This window comes from Pygocentrus nattereri, chromosome 4, assembly GCF_015220715.1.
Source record: "Pygocentrus nattereri isolate fPygNat1 chromosome 4, fPygNat1.pri, whole genome shotgun sequence".
Taxonomy (NCBI): domain Eukaryota; kingdom Metazoa; phylum Chordata; class Actinopteri; order Characiformes; family Serrasalmidae; genus Pygocentrus; species Pygocentrus nattereri.
Genome location: NC_051214.1, coordinates 30,288,489 through 30,316,016, shown reverse-complemented (window position 1 = coordinate 30,316,016; position 27,528 = coordinate 30,288,489). Strand labels below are relative to the sequence as shown.

The following is a 27,528-nucleotide window of genomic DNA, read 5'->3' as shown; positions in this document are numbered from 1 at the left end:
GTGATTTATCAAATTATAGACCTATCTCGAATCTCCGCTTTATATGTAAGATCTTGGAAAAAGCGGTAGCAAAACAATTAACCTCTTATTTGCATAGGAATCATCTATTTGAAAAATTTCAGTCTGGCTTTAGGCCACATCACAGTACAGAAACAGCACTAGTAAAATTGTAAATGATCTTTTATTATTCTCTGACAAAGGAAATGTGTCTCTGCTAGTTCTTCTTCATCTTAGTGTAGCATTTGACACAATAGACCATGATATCTTACTAGATAGACTGGAAAACCTTGCAGGAATAAGAGGAATAGCTCTTTCCTGGTTCAGGTCCTACCTCACTGATCGCTATCATGTAATTAATGTAAAGGGCGAATCATCTGTCTTGCAAAAGTAAAGTATGGTGTACCACAAGGCTCTGTTTTAGGACCTATATTATTCACAATATATATGTTACCATTGGGCACCATTATCAGTAAACACAGCATAAATTTCCACTGCTATGCTGATGACACTCAGTTATACATATCAAGCGAACCGGATGATAAAATCAAACTTGGCAAGATTGAGGACCATGTAAAAGGCATAAATGGATTTCGAGTAACCTTCTCTTACTTAACTCAGATAAAACAGAGGTCCTCTTGGTCCAAAAGCAGCTAGAAAGAACCTATCTAACTTACCTCTTAAACTTAACAATTTCTCAGTTTCATCAAGCTCGTCTAAAAATCTTGGTGTTATGATAGACCCTGATCTGTCCTTTGATGCATATATAACTAATATCACTAGAACAGCCTTCCTGCATCTTCGCAATATTGCTAAATTAAGAAATGCATTATCTCTACAGGATGCAGAAAAAATGGTCCATGCTTTTATTACTTCAAGGCTAGATTACTGTAATGCCCTGCTGTCTGGAAGTCCCAGCAAAAGCATCAACAAGCTTCAGCTAGTTCAGAATGCTGCAGCCAGAGTCCTCACAAGAACCAGAAAATTTGACCATGTTTTATCAACCTGCACTGGTTACCAGTTAAATTTTGCATCAGGGGGAGAGCTTTCTCAAACAAAGCTCCCGAGCTCTGGAATAATCTTCTTGTTAATGTTCGGGACTCAGACTCAGCCTCAGTATTTAAGTCTAGGCTAAAAACTTACTTGTATAGTCGAGCCTTTGGTGATTAGTCTTCCCTGTCAGATTTAGACCTGCCAGAGTCTCTGCTGCTCTGTTTTACTGTAATCTGTGATTTTCTGTGTTTTCTTCCTTTCTTTGCTGAGTTGAATAGCTGCCCACCCTGTGCGTCTGAGGCTGTTGGCCCTTCTGCCCTGATCGGGTGCCACTGCTCACCAGCCATCAGCTTGACCACCACTGTTCCTGCTGCTGCATAATCATAAACTAATCAAATTAGCCACTGCTTTCTTTTTTTTCCCCACTTTGTTCTATAATACTTCATAGTAACAATGTTTGCTATCCAGTGTCGTCCAGAGGAGGATGGGTTCTCCTTCTGAGTCTTGGTTCCTCTCAAGATTTCTTCCTTTTCTAGGGAGTTTTTCCTTGCCACTGTCGCCACTGGCTTGCTCATGGGGGCTTGGACCCAGATTTTTCTTTTTGTAATACTGATTGTTCTGTAAAGCTGCTTTGTGACAACACCTGTGCTGTATAAATAAACTTAGCTTGCTTGTTTGCCAATATCAGCATTTTTTTCCTCCCCTGAAAAGTTCAAGCCCTCTCACTTTTTTTTGTTAATTTATAACACCAAAACAAAAAAATAAAAATAAAGGTTTTTAATGGCTCCAGGCATAAGTGCATGGTTCTAGGAAAAACGTCTTGTTGGTGTAGAACATTATGTGAAAGTTCTCTAAACTTCGCTTCTTGACATAACCCACTTGCACAAAAGGTACTTTCTTTAGGGAGCTTTAGGAAACTATGGTTACAAAAGAACCTTTATTTTGGAAAGTAAAGTGCTACAAAAGAGTGTTATTCAGTGGAGTGACCACATTTTGCATGCCCAAATCTATCTCAGACAGTCCAGCCAATATTGGCCCGGACCACATGTGCAAGCGTAGGCCATCTAAGACTACTGGACCATGACAATCAAACCGTGTTGAACACATGATCATATCTCAGTTAGCCTAGCAGTTTTCGTTAGACTAATGTCACACCATCACTGTGCATGTAAGAGTAGTTAGTGTGTTCTCTGAAGGTGTACAACAGCCTTTCTTCCATGCTGAGCCCTTTCTCTCAGCCCCGCACAGCTAACCTGCTGCTTCAGAAGAGTGTGTGGCCTTAGGAAACGCATACGCTCAGACGCACATTCACACTCAATTTAAGCACACACATGCACAACTCTTGTCTTTCTGCCTTTAAGCAGGTTTTTCTTTTTATTTGATGTAGATGTTAAACTCCAGCTGTGTCAGTGGAGCATATGAAGGACAATATAATGCATTGCACTCAGGTACAGGCCTCCTGGATCTAAGTCCTTTCTTCTTTCTCTCTCTTTCTCTCTTTCTCTTTCTCTCTCTCTCTCTCTCTCTCTCTCTCCCTCTCTCTCTCTCTCTCTCTCTCTCTCTCTCTCTCTCTCTCACACACACACACACACACACACGCACAATGTCAACCTGATCTCAATAACAAGTGTTCCTTTTGCTCACTTTATAGTGCAAATGGGCGTGATACTCAAAGGCTAGGCTGTGTCGGGGGAAATGTGACTCCGGCTGCTCTGTATTATTCATAATCCACAAATCCTCCAGCCTTAGTTCATCGGCTGCTACTCGGAGGTGGAGCTGCACACATACAGCCTAATGAAGCTTTGCTGAGGGTGCAGCAGAAACAAAGGCTGAATTTGGCACAGAAGCACACCAACAACTGTCTTTGATTGGGAAATGTTTTGTAGCTCAGAGTGGGGGAGGCCAGGGAGGGGTGTAAAACTTTTTGTCTCAGCTTCTATGACTTTGTCTTTGTTTGCACTATACCTTTCCAACTTGTATATGTTAGTGGTATAACGATTTTAAAGGGATCTATTATGCTTTGCCTGTTTTCCCCTTTCCTTTAATGTGTTCTAAAGCTTGGCAACGGTCTGCAAAGTTACAAAGCACATGCCACAGGGAGAAACTCTCTCCCACACAAACAACTTTTCTCAGCTGCCTGAAATGCCTTGTTGGAAGTCCAGCCCCTTCCCTTTGTTACAAGATGACGCAAACTCGTAATACAATCCCTACTGCGTGCCTACCAGCAAGCTTGCATTCCCTTACACAGTACACAGCAACTCCTGGAGGCTGAGTTTGTTCAGTTTTGTAGCCATATCAAGAAGATCCTGACCCGACTTTTAGGATCTGACTCCGGCTTAACCCTTGGATGCATGAGCGACCAATACCTACACTCTTCCATGAGTGGGGTCAAAAATGACCCCAATTAGAATCAATGTGTTTTTGCAATGAATTTAAAAAAATGCCTTTAATTTTGGTTAAAGGTGATTATATCTATTATATTTGGGTCAACAAAAGACTGATTTTACATTGAGCATGCATATTTATAACTTTTATAACATTTTTTCACAAGAAATAACATAAAAAATCTTCAAAAAGTATGTCCATGTGTCTGCAGGACAAAAAAGAAAATGAACATACATAATACCAGAACACTGTCCACTCACATTTGCCCACACAAAATTATTTTGGGGTACTGGGGTACTGCATTTCCAACAGCAATTGGTGGCTTTGCGGTCTTTGTTTCTTTGACACATCTGGCACCTTTTTCTCTTCTGTCTGCCCTCTGTGCCTCTCTCCTGTTGCTGGTTTGCAGTTTTTGTCACTCCACACCTTCCCATTGCTTCAGTGATGTAGGTTGGTAGGTTCAGGGTACCTTCCAGTCGACTTTTCATGTGAAGAGTTACAAGGTCCTTTGAGAGCTCTGTGAGGAAATATCGCCGTGCATTGGTGATTCCTGTGGAAAATTCAGGGTGCTGAGCCCTAAAAAATGAGTAGACGTTTAGAGTGGCTATATCGATCATGTTGTACCACAGCACCATGGGCCACCTCTGTGTCTGGCGCTTGCAGGTGTAGTTGCCAACCATCTGGTCAATGGTATCTACACCTCCTTTGGTCTGGTTGTAGAAGAGGATTGCTTCTGTTTTTTTCTTTTGGCTGTTTTCATCTACCATCTTGCTGTGGTGCATTGTGCTGAGAAGCAGAACAGCCTTTCCCTTTTTTCTGATATAGCTGATCATGGTCATGCTGCCATTGAACCCAAATTCAGTGCTGTGAACCTCCCTCGACTTGGAAGCCTTCATCACTGGAGGGATGTTTGGCTTGTTCTGTCACAATGTTCCCACAATAGTCAGACCCTTCTCCAGGAGATGCTCTGCAAGAGGCACACTGGTGAAGAAGTTGTCTGTGGTGATGTTGTGACTTGTGTGTCTGAATCCACTGCACAGCTGACGGACAATATATCAATAATGATGTAATAGGTTATCTAACAGGTTAGCTTTTATTACAAGGAATCATGAATACAGCGAGTCTCTACATAACAAATGCAGTAATATCAGCTAACTTACTAAGCTAGTGTAATGTTAGCTAGCTAAGTAAGCCAGCTGACACAATACTAACATTACTACTAAAATTATTTTGTAGTTAGCTAACTAGTGTCTACTTTGTTGACCAACATGATACTCTAAGACAGAAAAGGCATGGAGTTGATAAATGAAGATAATACTTACATGTATGCTGCTGTGACCTCCTGGTGGTGAGAATGCAGGCATCAGATGTGTAAATGGGACAGAAAATGTATCCTGACAGTCACAGTTAGTAAGAATCAAAAGGAGCCCTTGAGATTCTGTAGGAAATGCTTGGGGTCATTTTTGACTCTGCTTATGAAAAACTGGGGTAGTGACACAAAAACTGCAATTTCTTAAAATGTATAAAAACATTTTTAAAAATTCTAATGGCCTCAAGTCACAAACATGTTTTATGAGGAATACCTGGAATATGGAAGTGTAAAAACCTTTAATTTCAGAGATTTTGAAAAATAACAACCCTCGGGGTCATTTTTGACCCCACTTATGCATCTAAGGGTTAAACTAATACAGTAGAACTGACTCTGTTGGAAAAATAGCCACACTGTTTACAGTTACTCAGGAGAGAAAGGTCTGTCTGCAGACTACAGGGGTGGAACTGCTCTGGCGATTGACTAATCAGAACAGAGTGGGCAAGCTGACCAATCAGAGTACTCTGGGCTTGTCAGAAGGGGGACTCAAAGACACAGGGGCTCTAACAGAGTGTTTTAGACATAAGGTGAACAGGCTACAGTATGAGAATAGAATGTGTTTTTGGAACATTAAAACAGTAGTTTAGTGGTTTAGTAGACCCCAAAAATAAAATTATGAACATTGAACATCCTTCAATGTAATTTCATCAGATTTCACAAACCAGCACTCCATATGTGATTGCCTTGTGGAGTAGTTATCTAATAATTACATTCTTCTATGCTATGAATATATAGAATATAATATTTCTGTTTAATTATGCCAGTAAAAGACTTTTTCGATACATCTATGTGCATTAGCATCTTAACTCACCTGTATGTCACTCTTTTTTTCTTCAGTTATCATGGTGTTGTAGAGGCAACATGAAGGATGAAAGAGGCAATCCAGCAAGATCCAAACAAAGCTCTTTATGTGAAAAAAAAAACGGCTGTACTGAACCTGGACTCACAAAAAAGCTGATCTTTGCGTTGCAGCAGCTCAACAGCTACACAGAGTCCTCTCTTCATACACAGAGCTGCAGAGGAGATGCCACCACGGCCCATTTGGTCAAAATACCTTTTTGAACAAGAAACCACATCAGCCATATTTTATCATTACTCTAATTAAACAACACAATAATAAGTACTAATCTGAACTGCACTCTTAATAACCTTGAACACACATCAAACATTAAACAATAATAGAAGCTTTGTGCATATTTTATACAGTGATATAAAACATGGTAGCACAATTTTATAGACTATCTAGAGCTATTCAGATTGTTAACAAACTTTTTGTTGAAACTCAGTTGATTCTAAACAGTGGTGGGGTTAGGGTTCAGATTTGAACCAGGGTTAGGGCTAGGACCAGGGTGAGGGAGGGGTTTAGGTTCTGGGTTAAGGTTAAAGTTAGGGTTAGGATTAGAACCAGTTTAGTTTAGTAGATATTTAGTTGAATTCTGTGAACAAAATGTACGAGTTCTTCTTGTGAATTTATCACCATTTCCTGTGCACAATATAATCAACACTCCATGTGCAATATATTTTTAAAAATGTCTCGAGTGTAAATATTCTTGAGCTTTGTATTTAAATTGTTTGTATTGTTAACTCCTCACCGTCCCACGTGTGATATAAACCAGTACCTCATGCGCAATACTCCATGTGAATTTCAAGCAAAATATCTTTACAATGTAAATATCTTAGCTTTTTAACTAATATATATTTTAATCTTTTTTTATGTTTAGTAATATATATATATATATATATATATATATATATTGTCTATAGTATTAATAACAATCTTCCAATTTCTTCTGTTAGCTTATGGAGATTGTGGACATGCACCATAGTGTTATCACCCTGTCAAAGTTGCTTTTGATTGGTGAAACTGGAGGTGTACAACCCCCCAACCCCCCACCACAGTATATACATACTAGTATTATGTACTAACACAAAGCACAGCATACTGTCCTTTTGTCTCTTCCTTAACCTTATCCACCTTTATTGTTCTTTCTTCTCACTTCTGCAGCCTCTTACACTGCCAAGACTTTTGACCTTGTTGGCAGAAAGCGTTACCATGGAGATCCTACCAGAACAACCTCAGGTGTGTGGGATCCGGAGAGATTTCTCGAAATGGCTCCTGTCTTTATTGGCTCTGGACGCTGAAGTTAGCTGGCTTTCAGATCGTTATTGTACCACAGCCTGTCTGCTGAGCCTTCTTCCTTTCTCATTATTACTCTGCCCTCTATCCTGCTCACTCTCTCTCCCCATTTTCCTTTTCATCCTGCCTTCACATATACCTCCTGCCTCCTGGCCTCAGAAGGGCAGCATTCCTTGCTTTGCTCCCAAACTCAAGTCAGCAGCAATGCTCACAAGTAAAGGCTGAGCTTTTGTGTGTACCTTTAAGCCTGACATATTGATTAAGTCTTTCTGAGATGATGAATAGAGCCACTCTCGCTCCTCAAACTTCTCTTTTTATGGATTAAGCACCTGAGATAATATTTCTCAGATAGCTGACATGCCCACTGCGGAAGAGGATGGAGAGCAGAAGTGCTTTATGGGTGCGCAAGATTATGACATGAAAGGGGCTACATTTTGGCAACGGTTTAGTATGTTTTAAAGTCTCTTAATCCTTTAAACGTCATGGACTTCAACAGACTATGCATGGAACAACTATGAACAATTATTGAGTTATAGGGGTAATGAAATGAATTCTGGACCACGGATCCATGAATGTTAAGGGATTTACACATTTCTACTGTTGGCAATCACCATACTTTATTTGAATGGTCCACTCTAAACGCTTTGTGGATGCTTAACTTGTTAAATTACATTCGACCCAATATCTATAAACATCACTTTGACACTACCCTTACCATAACACTCTAATCCTATACTTGACCTTGTATCAAATGCAACCCTGGTCCTGGTTCTAATTCTACCCTAACCCTATAGCTGTGTTTACATTCTGGTAGTAGATGAACAACTGCAAACCAGATATTCCATGTTTTGAATGGAGCACAGGTGGACAATTCCACAGTCAGTGGCAACGGCAGAGGCCTGCAACATTCAGTGGAACTTTTGCCATCAGCTACAGCAGGGGAACAAATGGGACATACATTTTTTCTGGACCACTGATGCTCATGTACAAGGTCAATAAAATTATACTATTAAAACATAAAACACCTCTATGATCAAATATTTGCTAACACCATCATCTTGCAAACGGAAAAGATAATGGCCTATAATAGCAAATGTCTGTGTAAATGTCTGCATGCCTCCTTTGGTCATGCACCATTGCTGCTATGAGGCACTGAACATGAACAACATGAAACTAATGGAAATCATTTGCGTGTCAACAGATTGAGCATCTATATATAATCTACACATCTAAATAAATCATTTGACCAATAGGTTAGGCCCTATATATTTTTATAGTATACATTTCTATATTTCTGTTCTAAAAAAGAAAGTAATTGAACCTGATAAAGAGGTAATGACTTTAGATCAGGTGTGCTAAATCAGGGAAAACACTGCAGTGCAAGCATCCAACATGAGGACTTGAAAACATTGTCCTAATACACAAAACCTAAGACTAATCTTGGATTGGCTTTTGGTTAAATGAGATTTATTTATTTCCTCTATCCAGATTGATGACAGGCATACTCAATTTGGGAAAAAATATTTTTTTAAGCTGAATTTTTCATATAATGAAATTTGAGAATCTGAAAATCTGAAACTGGCTTCCTATTTGCCAGCATCTTATTCAAATTTTCTGTTCCACTTGTGTAACAGTCACAGATGCCAAAGTGCAACTCAACATTCATTTAATGTGTAATGAAAAATTCAAAAACCTGGAGGATAAGAAGCAAATTTTAGCTTCATTTAACATTGTGTAGTAACAGAAAGATTCTGAATGGCAATATTGGAAGTCACAAAAAAAAAAAAAAGATTTTGGGTTTTTCGACGCTGTGTGCAACTAGACCGACAGGGCCCATGACCACCTGTAGCCCCATTGCCTCCAGAGCAGATTAAAGAGCCCCTAAATCTAAAGAGCCATTTCACAATGCAAAGAAACACTGGAGCTTGAAATGTTTTTTTTTATAGAACTTTTGGTAATCGAACCATTCTCTTTACTAAAGAACCCTTGAAGAACCTTCTTTTTAGGAGTGTAGAGCTTTACCCCATAACATTGATATTCATAGCTGAATAGCTGGCACAGCTTGACATTTATTCTTGTGCACCCGGCTTTCAGCAGCCTCTGCTCAAATGTTGCATATGAAGACATGAGACTGCCTGAATGAGCTTCTTTGCGCTGAATGATGAAACAGTTGTTCATTGCTGATGCGTACCACATCATTTATATGACCCTGATCTACTGCCTCTGAACTCAAAGGTTCATAACCCACACCTTGTTGCAGTTTATGGGTGATTACCTACTAGATAATAGCAAGTCCAGCTTCCTCCTGGAAATCAACTCATCCTGCAATGTTATAACACGGTACATTTTTGAACACTGCAAAGGTGTGTAAACTTTGGTTGGAATTAAACTTTGTTGGAGGACAGTGGTCCAAGAACAGGACAGGAATCCCTGGACTAATAAAGTTAATTACTTATATTAACATAAAACTCTAAAATCAAGTATGCAGGGTGATAACTATATTTTAAACTAATAAAAAGTACTGGAACTTGATAATAAAACTTATTCAGGTTCTTGGCCTATATTATATATATATATATATATATATATATATATATATATATATATATATATATATATATATATATATATGTATATATATATAATTATATATTACAGTATAATGCAAAAATCAGATAGCACCCTTCCTTAATTTTCAGTCAAAATGGCCAATAAGTACAGATTTTTCATTTTCAGTGGATAGTTAATAAGTGCAAATATTCCAAAACTGGATTTTTAAATATATAGAAAAATAGGTAAAAACTGTCACCATCAGATAAACTCTTAAACTTAAAGCTATAATCTTTGAGAGAGAAAGAGAGAGAGAGAGAGAGAGAGAGAGAGAGAGAGAGAGGGGAGTAAATCAAGCTCCACTCGTTTTAGGCCCAAAATATCCACATTTGTTTCCGTCCATCCTTCCACTGTGAGAAGACAACTCAGCACTATGAATCTGAGTGAACGTGTAGCTGACAAGAAGCTGTTACTGAGAAAAGAACACAGACAAAAAAGAAGTCTAACCTAACTGGCAATTTGAGGAAAGAAACTCAATATTTCTCTCTCACACAGTTTGTGTTCCGTTCCCCCTGCTCCAGGCCATATTCTAGCAATCAATATTTCTTACGTGGGGACACGTTGCTTCAGGGGGTGTTATCAAAAAGTAGACAGTTTACAAATCAAAGAAAGAAGCTGCTGAAGTTCTCAGAAGAATTAACTGACCACTGAGTCCAGACCTCAACATCACTGAATGAGTTTCGGATTACTTGAATCATGAGAAGCTGAAAATGTTCAGTTGGAGTTTGGAGGTGTGGAAAAATATCCCTGCAGATTTCTTTAAAAAGCTGAAAGTAAGTCTCCCAAAAAGAATGGAAGCTGTAATAAGGAGTGGACTCGCTGATTACTGAAGATTTCAAATTTAGTTGTTGAAACTCAGTTTATTTATTTATCATTAGCTTATTTATTAATGTTTATTTGACAAGAACAATGCTGATAAACATTGTTACATAGAATGCAGCACATTTAATGTACAGCCCCGTTACAAAAAAGTTGGGACCATGTGTACAATGTAAATACATGTAAATAAAAACAAAATGCAATGATTTGCAAATCTCATAGACCCATATTTTATTCACAATAGAACATAGATCACATATCAGATGTTGAAAGTGAGACATTTTACCATTTCACTCTCATTTAGAATTTTATGGTGGCAACGCAAATTGGGATGGGGCAACAAAATGCTGCAGGGGCAACAAAAGGCTGAAAAAGTAAGTGGTACTAATAAAAAAAAAAAATAGAACCTTTTAGAAAGGCAAAGTCTCTCAGAAGCAAAGATGGGCAGACTCACCAATCTGCGAGAAACAGCATCTAAAAATTCAGTTCAATTTCAGAAAAAAATTTCTCAACGTAATATTGCTGAGACTTTGGATATGGATATCCCACCATCTACAGTACATAATATCATCAAAAGAATCTGGAGAAATCCCTGTACACAAGGCCCAAGGCTGATGGTCAACATTGGAGGATCGTAATCTTCGGGCATTCAGGTGGCACTGCATTGAAAACAGCCATGATTCTGTATTTGAAATCACTACATGGGCTCACAAACACGTCCAGAAATCATTGTCTGTGAACACGGTTTGCTGTACAAACCACAAATGCAAGATAAATCTGCATCATGCAAAGAAGAAGTCATATGTCAACACAATCCAGAAATGCTGCTGTCTTCTCTGGACCAAAGCTCATTTAAAATAGATTGATGGAAAGTGGAACTGTTCTGTGGTATTTGATATGAAATTCTGGACTGACAGTTCTGTGGAATATGATATGAAATTCTGGACTGACAGCCATGGATGATGTGCCCTATGGACCCATGAGGAGAGCTCCAGCTTGTTATTAGCTCACAGTTCAAAAGCCTACATCTCTGATGGTATGGGGTTAATTAATGCCTACGGCGTGGGCAGCTTTACACATCAGGAAAGGCATTATCAATGCTGAACAGTATATACATGCTCCCATCCAGTCAATGTCTCTTTCAAGGAAGGCCTTGCATATTTCATTAAGACAATGCTAAACCTCATGCTGTATACATCACATCAGAATGGCTTCACAGAAGAAGAGTCGGGGTGTTGCTATACAGTAAACTGGCAAAGTATGTCTTAGTCAAGATTGTTTGTGCAAATTTGTGTACTTCTTTTAAATACATGTTTTCTGCTGTAGGTTGTCACATTTGTGACTGCATTACAAAGACTACATTAATATGCTGCTAATGTAGTGTTCATTACATTCATCAAGAGCACCTTTAGAGGTGCTGTATCTGCAGAAAATGTCTTTGTCAAATGGAATAAAGTTTCCTTTTATTGTGTTCAGGTGACTAACTCCCTACTGTGTGTGGAGGGGTAAATCAGACTGTAGTCCTCCCACCAACAGCACAGTTCTCTTCCATATGTCCATACACTAATTAGTCTTATGGCATCTTTGGCAAAGGCTTTCTGTCATTTTTTAATTACTCCCTTATTTGCTTAGAATGTTTTGTTGTCTCTCTTTTGTCCAACAGTTTGTTCTAATTAAAAGTTTTGAAGCTGGGGAGAGTTAACAGATAGCTGTTTACGCTGCTTGTCCTTGTAAAAACCAAGGTGAATTAGGGAGGACGTCCTTCCAAGCTAAAAGCCAGTGTCGTCACGGAATCTTAAAAAGCACTATTTCCTATAGAAAAACATGAGCGGTTGCAAGGTGGCTGTGAAATGTGTATGAGAAGATTGGCAGCCCGCAGTGACTTTTTTTCTTTCCCACCTGCTGTTTTTTTTTTTTTTACATTGCGCTTGCATCGGAAGCTAGCAATGAGGGCAAGCGAGAGAACTGCTATGAAAATGGAGAACGAGTTCCATAAAGACAAATCAAATGCCTGGCCTCGAGTCAAGGAAAGGGCCTTTAGTCACGTTGTTTAGTTCACTGCTCTCTTTGAATGGGAGCACTGAGAAAAGCATTTTTTTTCTGCAGAGGTTTTTATTGTTTGTTTTCTTTTGGGAGAGATTGGGTTGTCAGGCGCTTGATGGGTGCTCGGCGGGAACATAATGTAATGCCACGGAGCAGAGCGGCGCGATGCCGCAGACTAACCTGACAGGTAATCTGGGGAAACAAACTCAATATTTCTACCTCGTATGGTTTGTCCGAGTTCCTCCCGCCTCCCAGCGGCGCTCTACCGGTCAATATTTCTTATTTGGGGACACGTTGCTTCAGGGGGTATTAGGGCTCGGGTTTAACCATGCCTCAGGGCGGTAGGCCCAGCAGCTCTCATATCTGCCATTAGCGTATATCACCCAGGGGAAATAGCCACTCAGCTGCTCAGCTAGCTTCACAGGACCCCCAACAACCGCTCAGGCCATGCGCACAGGAAGTAGACAGAAAGCTTATTGCTTTGTCAATCATCATAAACCCAGACCTACACCTCCAATACCATATTTGAGTGTTTTTACAGTTTTCTTACAGTGCATCTGCAGGTCATATGCATCCTCAGTAAAAATGCTAAGGATGAATCAGGCTAAAAAAAACTCCTCTTCTAAATTCATCTGTGCTAAGTGATAAATGTGAACCATAAAGATTCAGTGCAGATACATTAAAGATCAAAGCAAGATGGGCTTACCCTCTAAAACGAGTGTAATCTTTAATTACAGCTGGCTGACCTTTCCAATTCCTGAACAACTAGCATTAACTAACGTTTTATTCAGGGCACAAGAATGAAACAGCATCATAAATTGACTCCATATGTAGTAATGAATCTAATGTATGTTATATTACACTGATGGTAGAAATTAGCTTTGTTTTGAGGCCTTGTTAAGGCACACATGTGCATGCATATACATGACTATTGCTAATGAGCATCCTAATGAACGCAGGCTAACACAATCTTACATGCCCTCAAGAGAGCAGGTAAAGTTTATATGCACATAAAAATACACACATATACATTTAAAAGGAAAGTGTCTAACAACATGCAGTGTCCCTGACATGCAGATGTGGAAAAGAAATACAGGTGAAGCTTTAGGTTAACCAAACATTGCATGTTGATTCATTGCTCATGCTGATGGACAGCCTTGTCCTCTTCTGTAAATACAGGAGGAGCTTCTACAATAAATTGTAATGCAGCTAAAGCATCACTCTCACACAGTGATGCAATACCGAAGTGGGTAATCAGGATAGTCTGGAGGATTCCTGGTGGGCCAGTAACATTTTTGGCTGGTTGCTGGGCTCACATAGAACCATATGCATATAAACATCAGATTGCATAGATACATTGTAAACAATCCAACAAAGTCTATCATTTCAGGGATTTAGGTTAAATTCAGGCTACATTAGTTTAACCTGAGTTAAATCAGTGCCTCCTTCCTGAAGTGGTACAACCTGAGTTTCTCACCACCAAAAACAATTGTAACACAACCGAAACTTTGAAGCAACTGAATGTTTAGGAAGCGACAGTTTTAATAAATGCTAGCCAATACATAACTAGTAACAGTTGTGCACACCGACCTAAAATCTTAACATTTTTATTAAAACACAAAGTTTATTTAATTGCAGATTAATTAGTGATAAATCTTAGTGTTGCACACAGATTTTCAGACTTTGGGACACATTTAATTCAAAACAATGAGATCTAACATCCTGCTCTAAAATGCAGGGGCATGGCCAAATTAGGGCTCCACCCATGAACTAAAACCGTTCATATTTTAGTAGTGACATGAAAATGTGGGACTTTATGTTTTAAACATTTTTTTTTCATTTGAAAAAAGAAACTCATTATAGTTCATCTTCTAGTTTCACCTTAAAAGAAAAAAAAGGTAAAAAGTATTTTTTTAGCATTAAATATCGTACAAATGATGATTTTATGTATATTTAGCGTATCACTATGAATTATTGCCTTGGGTTTAAACAAATCACACAATCTTTGTAAATATCTAATCTTGAATTTTGTTGTTTTTTGTTTGTTTTTTACTGTGCGAGTAAGTTTCAATTACTTCAGTAGAATGGTCCGTATTTGCTATCCAAGGAGGAATTTTAGTATTAATTTATAACATGTTGACTGTCATTGGTTATGTCACATTTTCATTTTACAACCTCATTTTCAAAATAGTTAAGACACCTGCTGATATGCAAATCACGTAAACCATATTTCTAAAGGAAAATACTTCAAAGACAACATATGAAATGTTGAAACTAAAAATTGTATTGTTTTTTGAAAAAAATAATGCTCATTTTGAATTTGATACTAACAACATGTTCCAAAAAAGTTGGGGCAGGGGCGTGTTTACCACTGTGTTTCATCACCTCTTCTTTGAACAACACATCTCATCTTCACTTCTGAAAGACTCAGACTCTCTGGGATGCTTTTTTATACCCAGTTGTGTTACTGACCTGTTGCCAATTAACCACTGCATTACACAACTTTGCCAGCTTTTTTTGCCCCATCCCAACCTTTTGGGAATTTGTTACTGCCATCAAATTCATAAAAGCAATAAAATATCTCAGTTTCAACATTTAATATGTCTTTTTTCTATTTTCAATGAAATATAAGGTTTAAATGATTTACACATCATTGCATTATGCTTTTCTTTACATTTAACATTTACATTTTTATTTACATTTTGAAATAGGGTTGTATGAATTGCTGGCCAGATTGTGGTTACAGCAGTTAAAGAAGAGTAGGAAATGACGAGGTAGCAGGGAAAATTCAGTTAGAGTTTGGGATTTGCTGGTCTGTGTCATGTCTCTCCCAGTCTGAAGTTGAGTTTCACTCTGGACCTGCAATGTGAGGTTACACAGGCTGCTCCCCACAGACCCCCCAGACGATTCTGAGCAGGATGTACGGAGAGCTTTCAAAACAAGTGGACTCTTTAAAATTGCTCATCTGTAAATGTTCTCTGGTTCTACTTCTGCTTCCTTTTTTTAGAGGGGGAAAATGAACGTGAAAACAGGAGGGGAGGGAGGGGAAGAAGTATATATATATGTGTGGTAAATTATTGCTGTGCTCGATGGAAATGCATTAGCTTCAAGTGCTGAGGGGAGCAGGGAGTGACGGCAATAAAACACATTTGGAGTATTTTTCATTTCCAGGGAAGAGATTGTCTCCCTCAGGGTAGAAGCATGCGCACACACACAAACACACACACGAGCGCACACTGGTTATAGGACTGTGGCTCTTCTTTTCACCCGCTTATTATTAGACCCCATGCAGTAAGGGTACATGCACTGAAATTCATAAGACCTTATCTGAAGTTCTCATACTCCTTTAGCAGACTGCATTTCTATTGGTGTGTCATATATGATGAGTGAGGCAGTGGAAAAGAATATCTTTATACTAGGAGTAACAGCATCCAGTCTGTCTGATTTACCTCCTAAATGTGTAGTAGATAGATAGGAAGGAGAAAATCTGCTGTCTAGTGAAGAGAGATATGCGGGGGAGGGGCACGGGGGGGATGGGGGTTGAGGCAGGAGGGAAGGGGGCCAGGTGATGATCATGATGTGATGAAGAAACAGAAAAAGGAGGAATGAGCAAGAGAGACACAGGGAAAGTGAAAGGGAACGATGGAAACAGGGTAATGAAATGAGAGACAGGAGATAAAGAGGGCAAAAAGAAGCAAGTGAGAAAGAAAGAGAGAGACTGAACATGAGGTGTAGGCAGATAAATGAGGAGACGGGGAGGGTAAAAATGGAGAGAAAAAATGGAAAAGGGAGAGAGAGATAAGGAAATAGAGGAGACAGAAAAAAAGGAGACAGTGAAAGGGAGAGATGGGGAGGGGAAATGGATAGAAAGACAGATGGAGAGAGACAGAAAGGCAGTCAGAGAGAGAGAGAGAGAGGGAGAGAGAGTTGATTGTTCTGAATGTGCATTATATTTACCATAGTCTGACTGTTGAAGATTTAACTCTAAATCCTTACAACACACAAACACACCCACCACCAAACACATACACACACACACACACACACACACACACACACACACACAACATGGCTTTGATGAGAGAGTCTGTGTTTGCTGAACATGAGCAGAATCCTAACAAATGTTCTCACCCTCTGAAGTAATTTCATTTCACCAGCACACACACACACACACACACACACACACACACACACACACACACACACATATATATATATATATATATAAACACAATGCTCACAGGTTCATATAGTAAGATTTACAATGCAGTCATGGTTAATGGACAAAGCCACACATATTTACATAGCCATAATCTTATATTCTTTCAAACATTAAACATCACAAAACTCAAACACAGCATTCACTGCCTCTTTTACTCCACACGAGCAGCGCTGCATCTTCACCCCCCTGACTCTGTGTGTGTGCGAGTTTGAGAATGTAACCCTTCACCCTGACCTGCATGTCCAACCTTAAGAGGAAGCATGACTCTCAAATCATTTTCATCTGTCTTCATGGACTCTGAAGGCCAGACACTCTGTCTTTTGGTCCACTTTCACTCACAAACATTGTGCATTGTGTCTGTGTATTTTTTACGAAACTGGTATTTGAGCGTAATTTATACATAATATTCACTGGAACCTATGAGGGCCAAACAATAAATGGGTGGAGATGCTGGGAATGCAGCTGATTCTAAAATCTGTTCAGTTCACTAATGTTTGGGCAACATCTGTGCCTCTTAACACCACACATGAAAGAGTGTTAATGATAAAAAATTGTGTTCTTGGGATAATTCCTTTAACTATGGTTACATTTAAATGCAACTTTGAATACATTCAGATTACAGATTAAAACTGAGGTGTTTTATGTATATATATATATATATATATATATATATATATATATATATATATATATAATCTATTCAAAATCCGATGGAAAATCTTGATTTACATGCACACTACAACTAATCCGATCCAAAATGACGCACATGTATGGAGAACTACTTAGTAAACATTACCATGACAGTGAACATCACGTGAGGTCCAGTGAGAGTGAGATGAGTTTCCAGTTGGTGCACATGTGTTTTTACTTGCTTTAAAATCATGTCAGACTCAGAAAAATGTACCTCACATATCCTTATTAAAGAAGGGTGAGAGGAAGACATCGTGTTCTGAGACACATAAGATGGACATCCATTCCACCGCCGTCTTTAACAGATCAGAGCATAAACTTTGTCTCATCTGCAGACCTGATTCTGCTCCTCCATGTTAAATGTTATGAACTTTTCCCAGAGCCGGTTTATGAGTTCTCGGCTTTTGCTATGATGCAACTCATATTTTGAAATTGCATTCCAAATGGGCTCAATCGGACTAGACTATTCCAATTCAAGTGTTTACATGGACATATTCTATTCTAAGCCATTAGTCGGATTAATGGATTATCAGGCTGCATGTAAACGTGGCTGATGATAACTATCATAGCGGCCTAAAACACATGCTGAAAAGAAAAAGTGCGAAACCCCCTCACATATTAATATTACAAGACAGGTTCAGCTGGAGTAGAATTACACGCGTACTGGAACACTATGACGGGGAAGAACTTAATGCATTAATTTATTAATTTTTATCTCTTCTGAATTCACTTTCTCTTTGGTCCCGAGTGCGTAGATGGCCCAAGTATTCCACAATCCTTTCACAGTTAGTAGTTGTACGTGGTCCTAACAGATACTGCAGTAAACAGAATGATGCCTTACACATGCATACTTGTCACATTTTGCCCTGTGACTTCTCACATACGTGCAAAAGTATCCAGATTGAAGGTGAGCTGAACTGAAGCCTCAACCTGATCCGTGTCTGTGACTTAAAAATCCGACCAGTCTAGGAATTTTGAAACCTGACCCAGATCCGCTCACACATTCTCACTTCTGCATTACTGAAAGGTTAAGGTGTAAACGGTCCTTCAGAGTGATTTGATGTGAAATACATCGTTCTAACTTATAACTTGAAGAACTCTTCACAGTGGTGATGGGAACGTCTGAAGAGTTTAATGCCTCTAAAAGCTTCCTCACAGAAAGTTATTGCATAAAATGCTTACAATATTCTGCCTGATGCCTGTGACATTGTTTCCTGACAGTTTTGACATTCACTTTTGGCCTAAAATATACTTTCTAAAATATTTGATTTACTTATTTTTACATTTTCAAGTTTTACCACTATTTTATCACCATTACATATAAAACTCAGAAGGCATGTGTAGGTTCACTGGTGGTTTTGGATAGTAAATAAAATGACTATATTTGCATTGCAGACATTGAGCCCACTGATTCTTATTATTGGCACTGTAAAAAAAATTGGAGTAAGTTTCTCTACAACGAACCACTTCACATCAAACCAGTCTGTATTGCATTGTTTACATTGTATGTTAACAGCAACATTTTGCAGACATTTATCAAAAAATGGTAGACTTACATTTTAACAAGAAAGGGGGAAAAATCTTTCCACTGACCCAACACATCCCTCTCATCATGTAGACTGTACAGTACTAATGAACTTCATCCCGAAGCTCACTCAGTGGCATGTTCACACTGCCATAGACTGTACTGGAGAGAGAATGCAAGAGAGAAAAAGTGTGAGTGTGCGACATTTACATAGGCATATTCCTTTAAGAAGCATAAAACCAAATCTACTGCATAAAGATAATTCCTTATAAAACAAACCCAAGCCCAAGTGAGAAACTGGCCTGAATCTAGTATTAAACCTAATATTCTGTGAGGCCATATTGAGCTTAGGTTGGATAGCAGACCTCCAATCACCCAGACACCCAGTGTAAATAATGAACTGAGTTACTCTAAGCCGCACCTGTAACTGACACAGGTATTTAGTTGCCTGCATACCACTAAGGCTGTGATGGTATGGATTTTTCTTACCTTGGTAAAAAAAAAAAAAAAAGCAACACATCCCTGCAGCTTGCCAGTTAATCTATGGTGTCTGAAGTGATGTAAAAGACAAATTACGCTTTTTGCTTGTTTCATCGAAATTGAAAAAAAAAGAATGAAATAAAAAAGCTTGGTTCACTTGATCACCAAATATTTTAACACAGTTCATTCGCAACATTCAGTGAATGTCAATTCATCTATCTAACAATTGTGAAATGCTAAACAGTGTTGCAAAGTAGGACAGTGGCACTGGTTAGCATTGGCTATGAGCATATCTAGAACAGCTCTGCTCACCACAGAACACCACGATACACGTTTAGATGACAATGAGCCAATTCATTAAATTCTGAGGGAGTGAAGTTGAGCGGCTGGTGCAGAAGAGAGTCGATATTAAACCTATGTTGTGGTGTTTGGATCTGCAGCTTGATTGGCTAACTTAATGTTAATCACCACAAAACAGGCTTGATTCTGACTGACCAGTGATATGCTGACACGAGTTTAGATGATAAACACTGATGTTTGAGAGAGCAAAAGATGAGCGAGAGACAGAAAGCACAAATCAAGTCTGCTCTGTGGTGTTTGAGACTGTAGCAAATTTGAACCACACAGCACAAATTTGTTCCAGCTAACTGATGCTAAAATGATGTCCATTTAGAGAATATCTGATAGCGTTTGGTTAGGCAAGTGTGCAAAAGCCAAAATGAAATGTGTTCTGTGGTGTGTAGCCATCACTGAAATGTCCAAACATCCGAATCTGTTGCTTGATAATTCGAGCACTGTTTAAGCATATATTGGTCCACAGGCTTGGTAAGGTTGGCACCCCACTGACAGTTTGCCAATGCTGGTCCACCCAAATTACTTTCCTGCATTCAAGCTCTACTTAGATTTTAATTAAAATAGATTTTAGATGCACACAGACTTTCATTTTAGAAAATAAACTTAGACAAATATTACAAACTACTGAGAAAAAAAAAAACAACTTGGCCTGATATAAAATGATTTTATAGAAAACGATGTTGCTGACACTGAGCTAGATTAAAATAATCTACCAAACTAATTTACAAAGTATAACTAAAGAAAGATAGGAAAGAAAATATGTCATTTGGACTGCGAGTGGAAAATGAGCAATGATAAGTGTAATTTTGACCATTACTCTGCTTAACCACCAGTGGGCCACCCGGAAAACACTGAGCAAAACGACAATGGACCACCAGCTTTTCCATCAGCGGGCCAGCAGTGGTTCAGTATTCTCTTGCTATTGGGGAGAGCGCCACTCAGCATTTTATCACTGCTATGTTAAATAAAGCCACAGGAGATACCATGTGGCTTAAAATTTACATAGAGAAAGGCAGTCAGTCTTTCAGATAAAGAGATTTTTGCTAATGTTACAGCCTAGTCTTTTTCAGCTCACTAACAGAGAGCTGCAAGTAAAGCGATGAAGTGATGGCAAGCATGATTAATGATGGTGAATCAAATTTCACCAGCAAAAAAATTTAATAAAAAAAAAAAAGAAAAAAAAAGAAATGGAGATTACAGCAATGATCTAAATTCCACAGTAGGCATCACATGACTACTGTATTCTGATAGTACAGCTATCATCATAGCCCTACACAAAGCTTTTATAACATCCACAGAAAAGCCCTGGATGCTGTGGAGCAGCCATAGATTTCCCTACAGTCACCATGCCCAATGCCAAGTGTTGGCTAAAAGGATATAAAGCAGCAGAACTATATTCACTGGAGTGATAGAGTGCCATTAAAGACCTTTGGGATGAGTTAGAGAGGCCATTGTGATCAAGATCTAACCATCAAACATCATTACCTGATCTCACTAATGCTCTTGTGGCTGAATGCAGTCAAATCCTCACATTTAGTGTAAAGTCTTCCCAGAAGAGTAAAAGCTGTCATTGCACCAAAAAAGGAGACAAAACTCACTATTAAACCCTATTATTAACTCACTATTATTACCCTTAAAGTCAGAAGAAACAGGTGTTAGATGATGTCTACAAACATTTGAACATATAATGTGGCCCTGAATGTTGCCGTATGGCAAAAGACGGAAAAAAAGAAGAAAAAAAAATATCTAGTCAAAGTTTTTGTAAATGAGTTTCTGAGACAGTGGTCAAGGACAAGCATCACTCACTCCACATGTCCCACACACCAGTCATTTTTCAACCTTCCATTTAGCTTCTAGACCAAGTAGTTAGTGTGGCCTTGGACACAAAAGACAGGAGTGGCTGTTGTTTGTGCATTTTGTCTAGTTTTGACTTCCAGCTTCATCTGATTGTGTTAAGGCAGTGATGGATAGCATAGCATTAATGAGCCTGATGTTTTCTACTGTGTCTCTCTAGGCCTCAGACGCCAGTTTGTCTTCCTTTCTTACGTCAGGCCTCCTTAAGACCACTTTAGGAGAGCGGGCTGTTATTTATGAGAAATGATGATTACAGAACGAACCTTAAAGCATCTTTCAAATGCAGGTCCTGTGACAGAGCAAATCATCAGTCAAAGGGCATTCTGTACTCTGTACAGGACAGCAGGCTTGAAATTCATATCATTGCATATTTTCCTAAATTTCCAAAGATACAATTCACTCCCCAGTATTTATGATCCATATATAAAGATTAAGCTGCAAAAATAGCTCATTTTGAATTAATATTTTTGTGATGTCTTGAAACCCAGTTAATTTACATATATGTACCTATTTGGCTTACAACAGTGAAGCCCCGCCCACTCACATTGGAATTGTAAAGAGTGTTTCAGCCATGGCAGCTTTTTGAAAGAAACACAATCCAAGTCATCCAATCAGAACAGAGGTAATTTGCAAATATTAATCTTAAAAACCACAGGATAAATTTGGGTTGAAAAGTACTCATTAAACACAAAGCATAAGGAAAATACAGGTTATAGCATTTTATTGTCCTCAAGTGTATTTTCTTGAGAACAATAAGTCTAGTGCTAATCATTTGAAAGTTTTTGCGAAGTTTTCAGCTCCCATATTTTATCTTTTTTTTTGTTATGTGAATTAAGCCTTCTCCTGTGCGGACGGGTGCTCTCATGGGTCCACCATTGTATTTACTATTGTATTTCCTCGCTTGAATGGCTCCAGTGCACTGGTAGAAAAGAGCATGTTAATAGTCTGAATCTTCTCTGAAAAACTCCCTTGCAGCCCATACTAATGCGACCAGTACAATATGGGTATTCTAACACTGTATGCTAATGGAACGGACAGTGGCACTGCACGCATTCATAAACGCAATCCAATCATACAAGGCTTGACAGCATACGTTACAACTTATTACAGGGCTATAGAATATGGTAATGAAATAGTGCTTCTTGCACATTGCAGGCAGCAGATAGAGCCAGTGGTAAAATGAATAAATGTAAGTCATGCAGAATGAAGCCCATCCTGGACATGGCCATTTCCACAGACTGAGCTCCTGATGACATCATGCATGCCTGACTGTAAGAACTGAAGATCGTATTGAGCTTCTAAAAGGCCAATCAAGACCACTAAAGGTGAGTCTGGGTCAAGAGTTTGTAGTAATCAAGTTAGAGTCAAGGTCAAAGTCGAGACCAGATTGAGATTTTTTTGGAAAATATAGCATTAAACATATTGGCATTAAAAAAGTTATGGCATTTTATTATAGTATAGTCTGTGCAACTTGCAATGTTATTATGCTGTCAGTTCTTGCAAAGTAAGCAATGGTGTGTTGTGTTTAATATTAAAAGATGTTTTTCCATCTCTGATCTTGGTAATAGGAGGGTAATATTCAGTTTAGCTATAACAAAGCTGGCTTGTTGGTCATCATCCTCATTATAGCAATGTCTCTGGGCCTTAATGCTTCATAGATGCCCCCCTAAAATGAAATTTCTATCTATGACTCTAAAGCACACACAGGAGGAGAGCAAAAGGGAACAGATACACATTATACAATATTTACAATGTCATTTTTCATTTATTTATGTTCAGTGAATATAGAGCTTAAGGAAGCAGCAGAGAAAGGCAGTTGCTGTACTGTAGCAACAGCCTTTTAAACGCATTCCTCAGAGGCAAAACTCTGAAGAGTTGTGATCTGAGGAAGAACACATTAGAACCTACAGCTCTACTGTACTCTGTCAACATCTCTGGATCTCTGGACTTGCAGACATATGTATTATTACTGCTGTGAGTGTTTATCTGTGCATGTGTTTGTGGTTTCAGAATAAATAAATAAATAAGCTGGAAAGCATGTAGCCTGGGAAGCGCTTTGCTTGGTCTTAGAGTGGAGAAAGGGGCTTAAAGTGGCTAAATGGAGATTAATCTCTTGGCCTACATTTACAAGCAGAATATCAAGCCCAGATAGAATTCGCACTGGGGAGGGCAGCATGATTACTCCAGCTGTGTGATCTGTTACAGTTAAAAACTGTCCACTGCATTGCTTTAATTGTTTCCCCAGGCATGCAGTCACAGTGGTGTGACACCCACTGCGGTCAGCACGGCTCCACCAGCATGCCTTCTCATTAAGCTTCGATAACCTGTTATTAGACTGTCATTAGACTGCTATTAGGCTGTTATTAAAGCACACATGCTACAATGCACGTTTCTCTTCTGTACAGCAGCAACAGTGTTCTGTAGCCTAACTGTCAGTCAGTTGCATTCTTGGAATCTTGAAAGTTGATTAATGTTGTCTGCCATGGCTAGCTAGCCATTCATATGATATGATTATGTGGATGTGGTCTGTGGTAATAAAAGTACACTGCTCAAAAAAATAAAGGGAACACTCAAATAACACATCCTAGATCTGAATGAATGAAATATTCTCATTGAATACTTGAATGTGCTGACAACAAAATCAAAATGTTGGGCTGTGAGCACAACCCCCATCTGTGGACGTCGGGCCCTCATACCATCCTCTTGGATTCGGTTTCTAACCGTTTGTGCAGACACATGCACATTTGTGGCCTGCTGGATGTCATTTTGCAGGGCTCTGGCAGTGCTCCTCCTGTTCCTCCTTGCACAAAGGCAGAAGTAGCAGTCCTGCTGCTGGGTTGTTGCCCTCCTACGGCCTCCTCCACGTCTCCTGGTGTACTGGCCTGTCTCCTGGTAGCGCCTCCAGCCTCTGGACACTACACTGACAGACACAGCAAACCTTCTAGCCACAGCTCGCATTGATGTGCCATCCTGCATGAGCTGCACTACCCGAGCCACTTGTGTGGGTTGTAGAGTCCGTCTCATGCTACCACGAGTGTGAAAGCACCACCAACATTCAAAAGTGACCAAAACATCAGCTAGAAAGCAGAAAGGTACTGAGAAGTGGTCTGTGGTCCCCACCTGCAGAACCATTACTTTATTGAGTGTGTCTTGCTAATCGCCAATAATTTCCACCTGTTGTCTATTCCATTTGCACAACAGCTGTGAAATTGATTGTCAATCAGTGTTGCTTCCTAAGTGGACAGTTTGATTTCACAGAAGTTTGATTTACTTGGAGTTATATTGTGTTGTTTAAGTGTTCCCTTTATTTTTTTGAGCAGTGTAGTTTGACGCTGTCAAAAGTTTCTTGCATATTCTCACAGGGTCAGCTTCTCGCATTGGCATTGAAGATGAATGAACAATTGGCACTGCACAAAAAAATAATAATTTCATGCCACTGTACACTGTTACATCCCAGTGTTTAGCCTAGCAACATACTTGCTATTTCAATCAGCAATAAATAGGTGTAACACATAACATACCCAATCAGTGTAGGTTCAAAGTAGGGCTGAACGATTTTTGTAAAATATCTAATTGTGATTTTTTTTTTTACCACTATTACGATTATGATTTAATGCCTTAAGAATCTAGGCTTTTAAATAGGTTAATTAATCAGTGGCTACAGGGACTTCAATGCAATCAAATGGAGCAGGTATTAGGTTATAGAAGTGTGTAATAATACTTTGAGCCTATGACTTCTTCAGGGGTTAAATTGCAATTGTTTGTACTAGAGGTAAAAATTGAGGTATGTGAAAATCAGTGTATATTTTTTTCTTGCTTGAGACTTGAACTGTTAGCACAGTGCACTAGCCTGCCTTTTATCAGTGGTTGTAATGTCATGGCAGTTCACAAAACTCCTGTTACTAGGTAAAATCTTTCTACTGAAAACTTATCAATGTTGCTGATAATCAACTATAAGACTAAATAAAAAATTTCAGCTCTTACAATTTGAAAATTGCGCTCCTTCAAATTGTGATTTCGATATAAAAATGATTCATCTTTCAGCCCTAGTTCTAAGTAGGTAACAGCTACCCAGGACTCCCTCACTCAGTTTATATATCACTACTATAGCAACCTGCTACTGGCTGGTTCTGGTGCTGACAGACTCTGGAAATGTGATTGTGCACAACTGCCGCACGCAGGTTCGCAGTACGTGCACGCCCTCTGACAAAGGGACTATTTGTGTTTTTAGTGTTGGTTGTTGTTAGTTTAAGTTATATGTATGTGTTAATGTGCCAATCTGTGTCAAAAAGTGGGTTATTGGGAGGGGACACCATTAGAATATCACACTGTCTTATATAGCACGCTTTGCTACTACGAAACATGAGTGCCTTAACACACGATGGGTGAAAGTTTTTGTTCTCAACAGCTACTTTTTTTTATTTTTGCTGGAAAAGTATCTAATAGTTTGGCAGACACCAAAAGCATTTTTAGATGTTCTAATTAGTTCATTAGTTCATCATTGTTTCACCATCAGTATTTCATTTCTATATTTCATTTCTATATTTAATTTATCTTCTTGGAGATTTGATCACCACCCTTGACACACAAAACATTCTGGATTTGTTATAACTTCCTTCTTGATGTTCATAGAGATTATCAGGCTGCAGCTCTGTTCATTGATTCTTTTTTTTCAGTTGTCTACTAGTGACTTAAACCTGTGAAGGTTCTCAGTGCTGGCATTTTAGAATCATCTTAAATATTTACCTGCAACCAAGGTTTTTTTTATTTATTTTTAATTGGAAGAACTGGTTCCAAATTTTAAGTAACATAGTATTTATTTTCTGTCTAATCCTCTAAACCAAGGTTGACAACATTAGAATATTAGTGGTGTGTGCCTGCTGCTTCAAAAAGCAGCTACAGTTAACTTAGCAAATAAATATCTCCAAACTGAACTCTATATTTACATTGCGTTTCATGATTTTTTTTTCCAAATGGCGATAGAAAAAGTATAAAAAATGGCAGAAACCTGCATAAAGAATCTGCAGCACTGTGCAAAAACCTGCAGCACTAAGCAAATGTTCAGCACTTTATTTTAGTTTGAGTCAATGTCAATCATATATTTTACAAAGTCATTCCTGACAGACCCAGACCCTTTTCATAGCTTCACCAGTCATCACATACCGAAGCCTACAGACCAATAAATATTGAGATAATTTGTCAAAAGCACTTAGGATACTCTTGTTGACTCCCACTAAAGCCTCACATTCAGGTAGGACCAAAAATGATGTTGTAAAAGTCTAATAAAGCATTGCTGTCAGGTGAAAACACCTCAAAGCAGTTTTTCACAAGAAAAAACATTCTTAACTCATGATAGAAGTTAATATAACAATATTTATTTCCAAGTAATTTTGGTTCTAACAAACCATTCATTATCATATTTTCACCCACTCTAACTTGGCAGCTGGTGTTTACAAATTACGCTAAAAAACTTCTTCTGCTCTGTGGGATGCTCTGTCACTGGCTCTTGCATTCATGTAGACTTTACTGTCTATGAGATACAGTTCACATTAAATCCACATTAAATCCCTGGTCCTGGAGATCTATCAGCAGAGCCTGGCACCATTTGTCACCTCTCCAGCGAATGAACCTCTTTCCAAGTCCCTGATTGGCTGTATAGGTGAGAGTAAATTAAGGACTGATGCAGGTTAATGGATACAGGTTGGAATTATAGTTGGAATTAGACACTACAGAAAAGTAGATCTCCAGCACCAGGGTTCAAAGTACAGCATTAAAGAAATAGTGTGATGTAGAGAAGATGTATAATATTTTGCGTTTGCTTAAAATACTGAATTACAGTATGACTGTCAAGTAATTCAGATGCATTGTTAACCCCTTAAATGGCCAGGGCCCACTGGCAGGCTTGAGATTTAATTACACTTCTATAACCAAATAATAGTTCAGCCAGTTTGCACTGAAGTCCTTGTAGATACTGAATAATAAGCCCTAGCGTTGAGCCCTAGGTTAACCTCTAATGCCATGCTATGATAAAATTTTTAAGGAAAGCCATG

General features: G+C 38.7%; 1 long non-coding RNA gene across 1 annotated transcript in view; it reads right to left on the bottom strand.

Annotated features, from left to right (window-relative positions):
* Nucleotides 1–2,483: 2,483 nt before the first annotated feature.
* LOC119263283 overlaps nt 2,484–27,528 on the bottom strand; it is a 51,672-nt gene continuing 26,627 nt past the window's right edge. Inside the window, exons 2-5 of the long non-coding RNA XR_005130223.1 lie at nt 18,822–18,952; nt 5,556–5,798; nt 4,698–4,717; nt 2,484–4,415 (exon numbers count right to left, since the gene is read on the bottom strand). This is a non-coding gene — a long non-coding RNA (uncharacterized LOC119263283). The remainder of the gene's footprint in view (nt 4,416–4,697; nt 4,718–5,555; nt 5,799–18,821; nt 18,953–27,528) is intronic.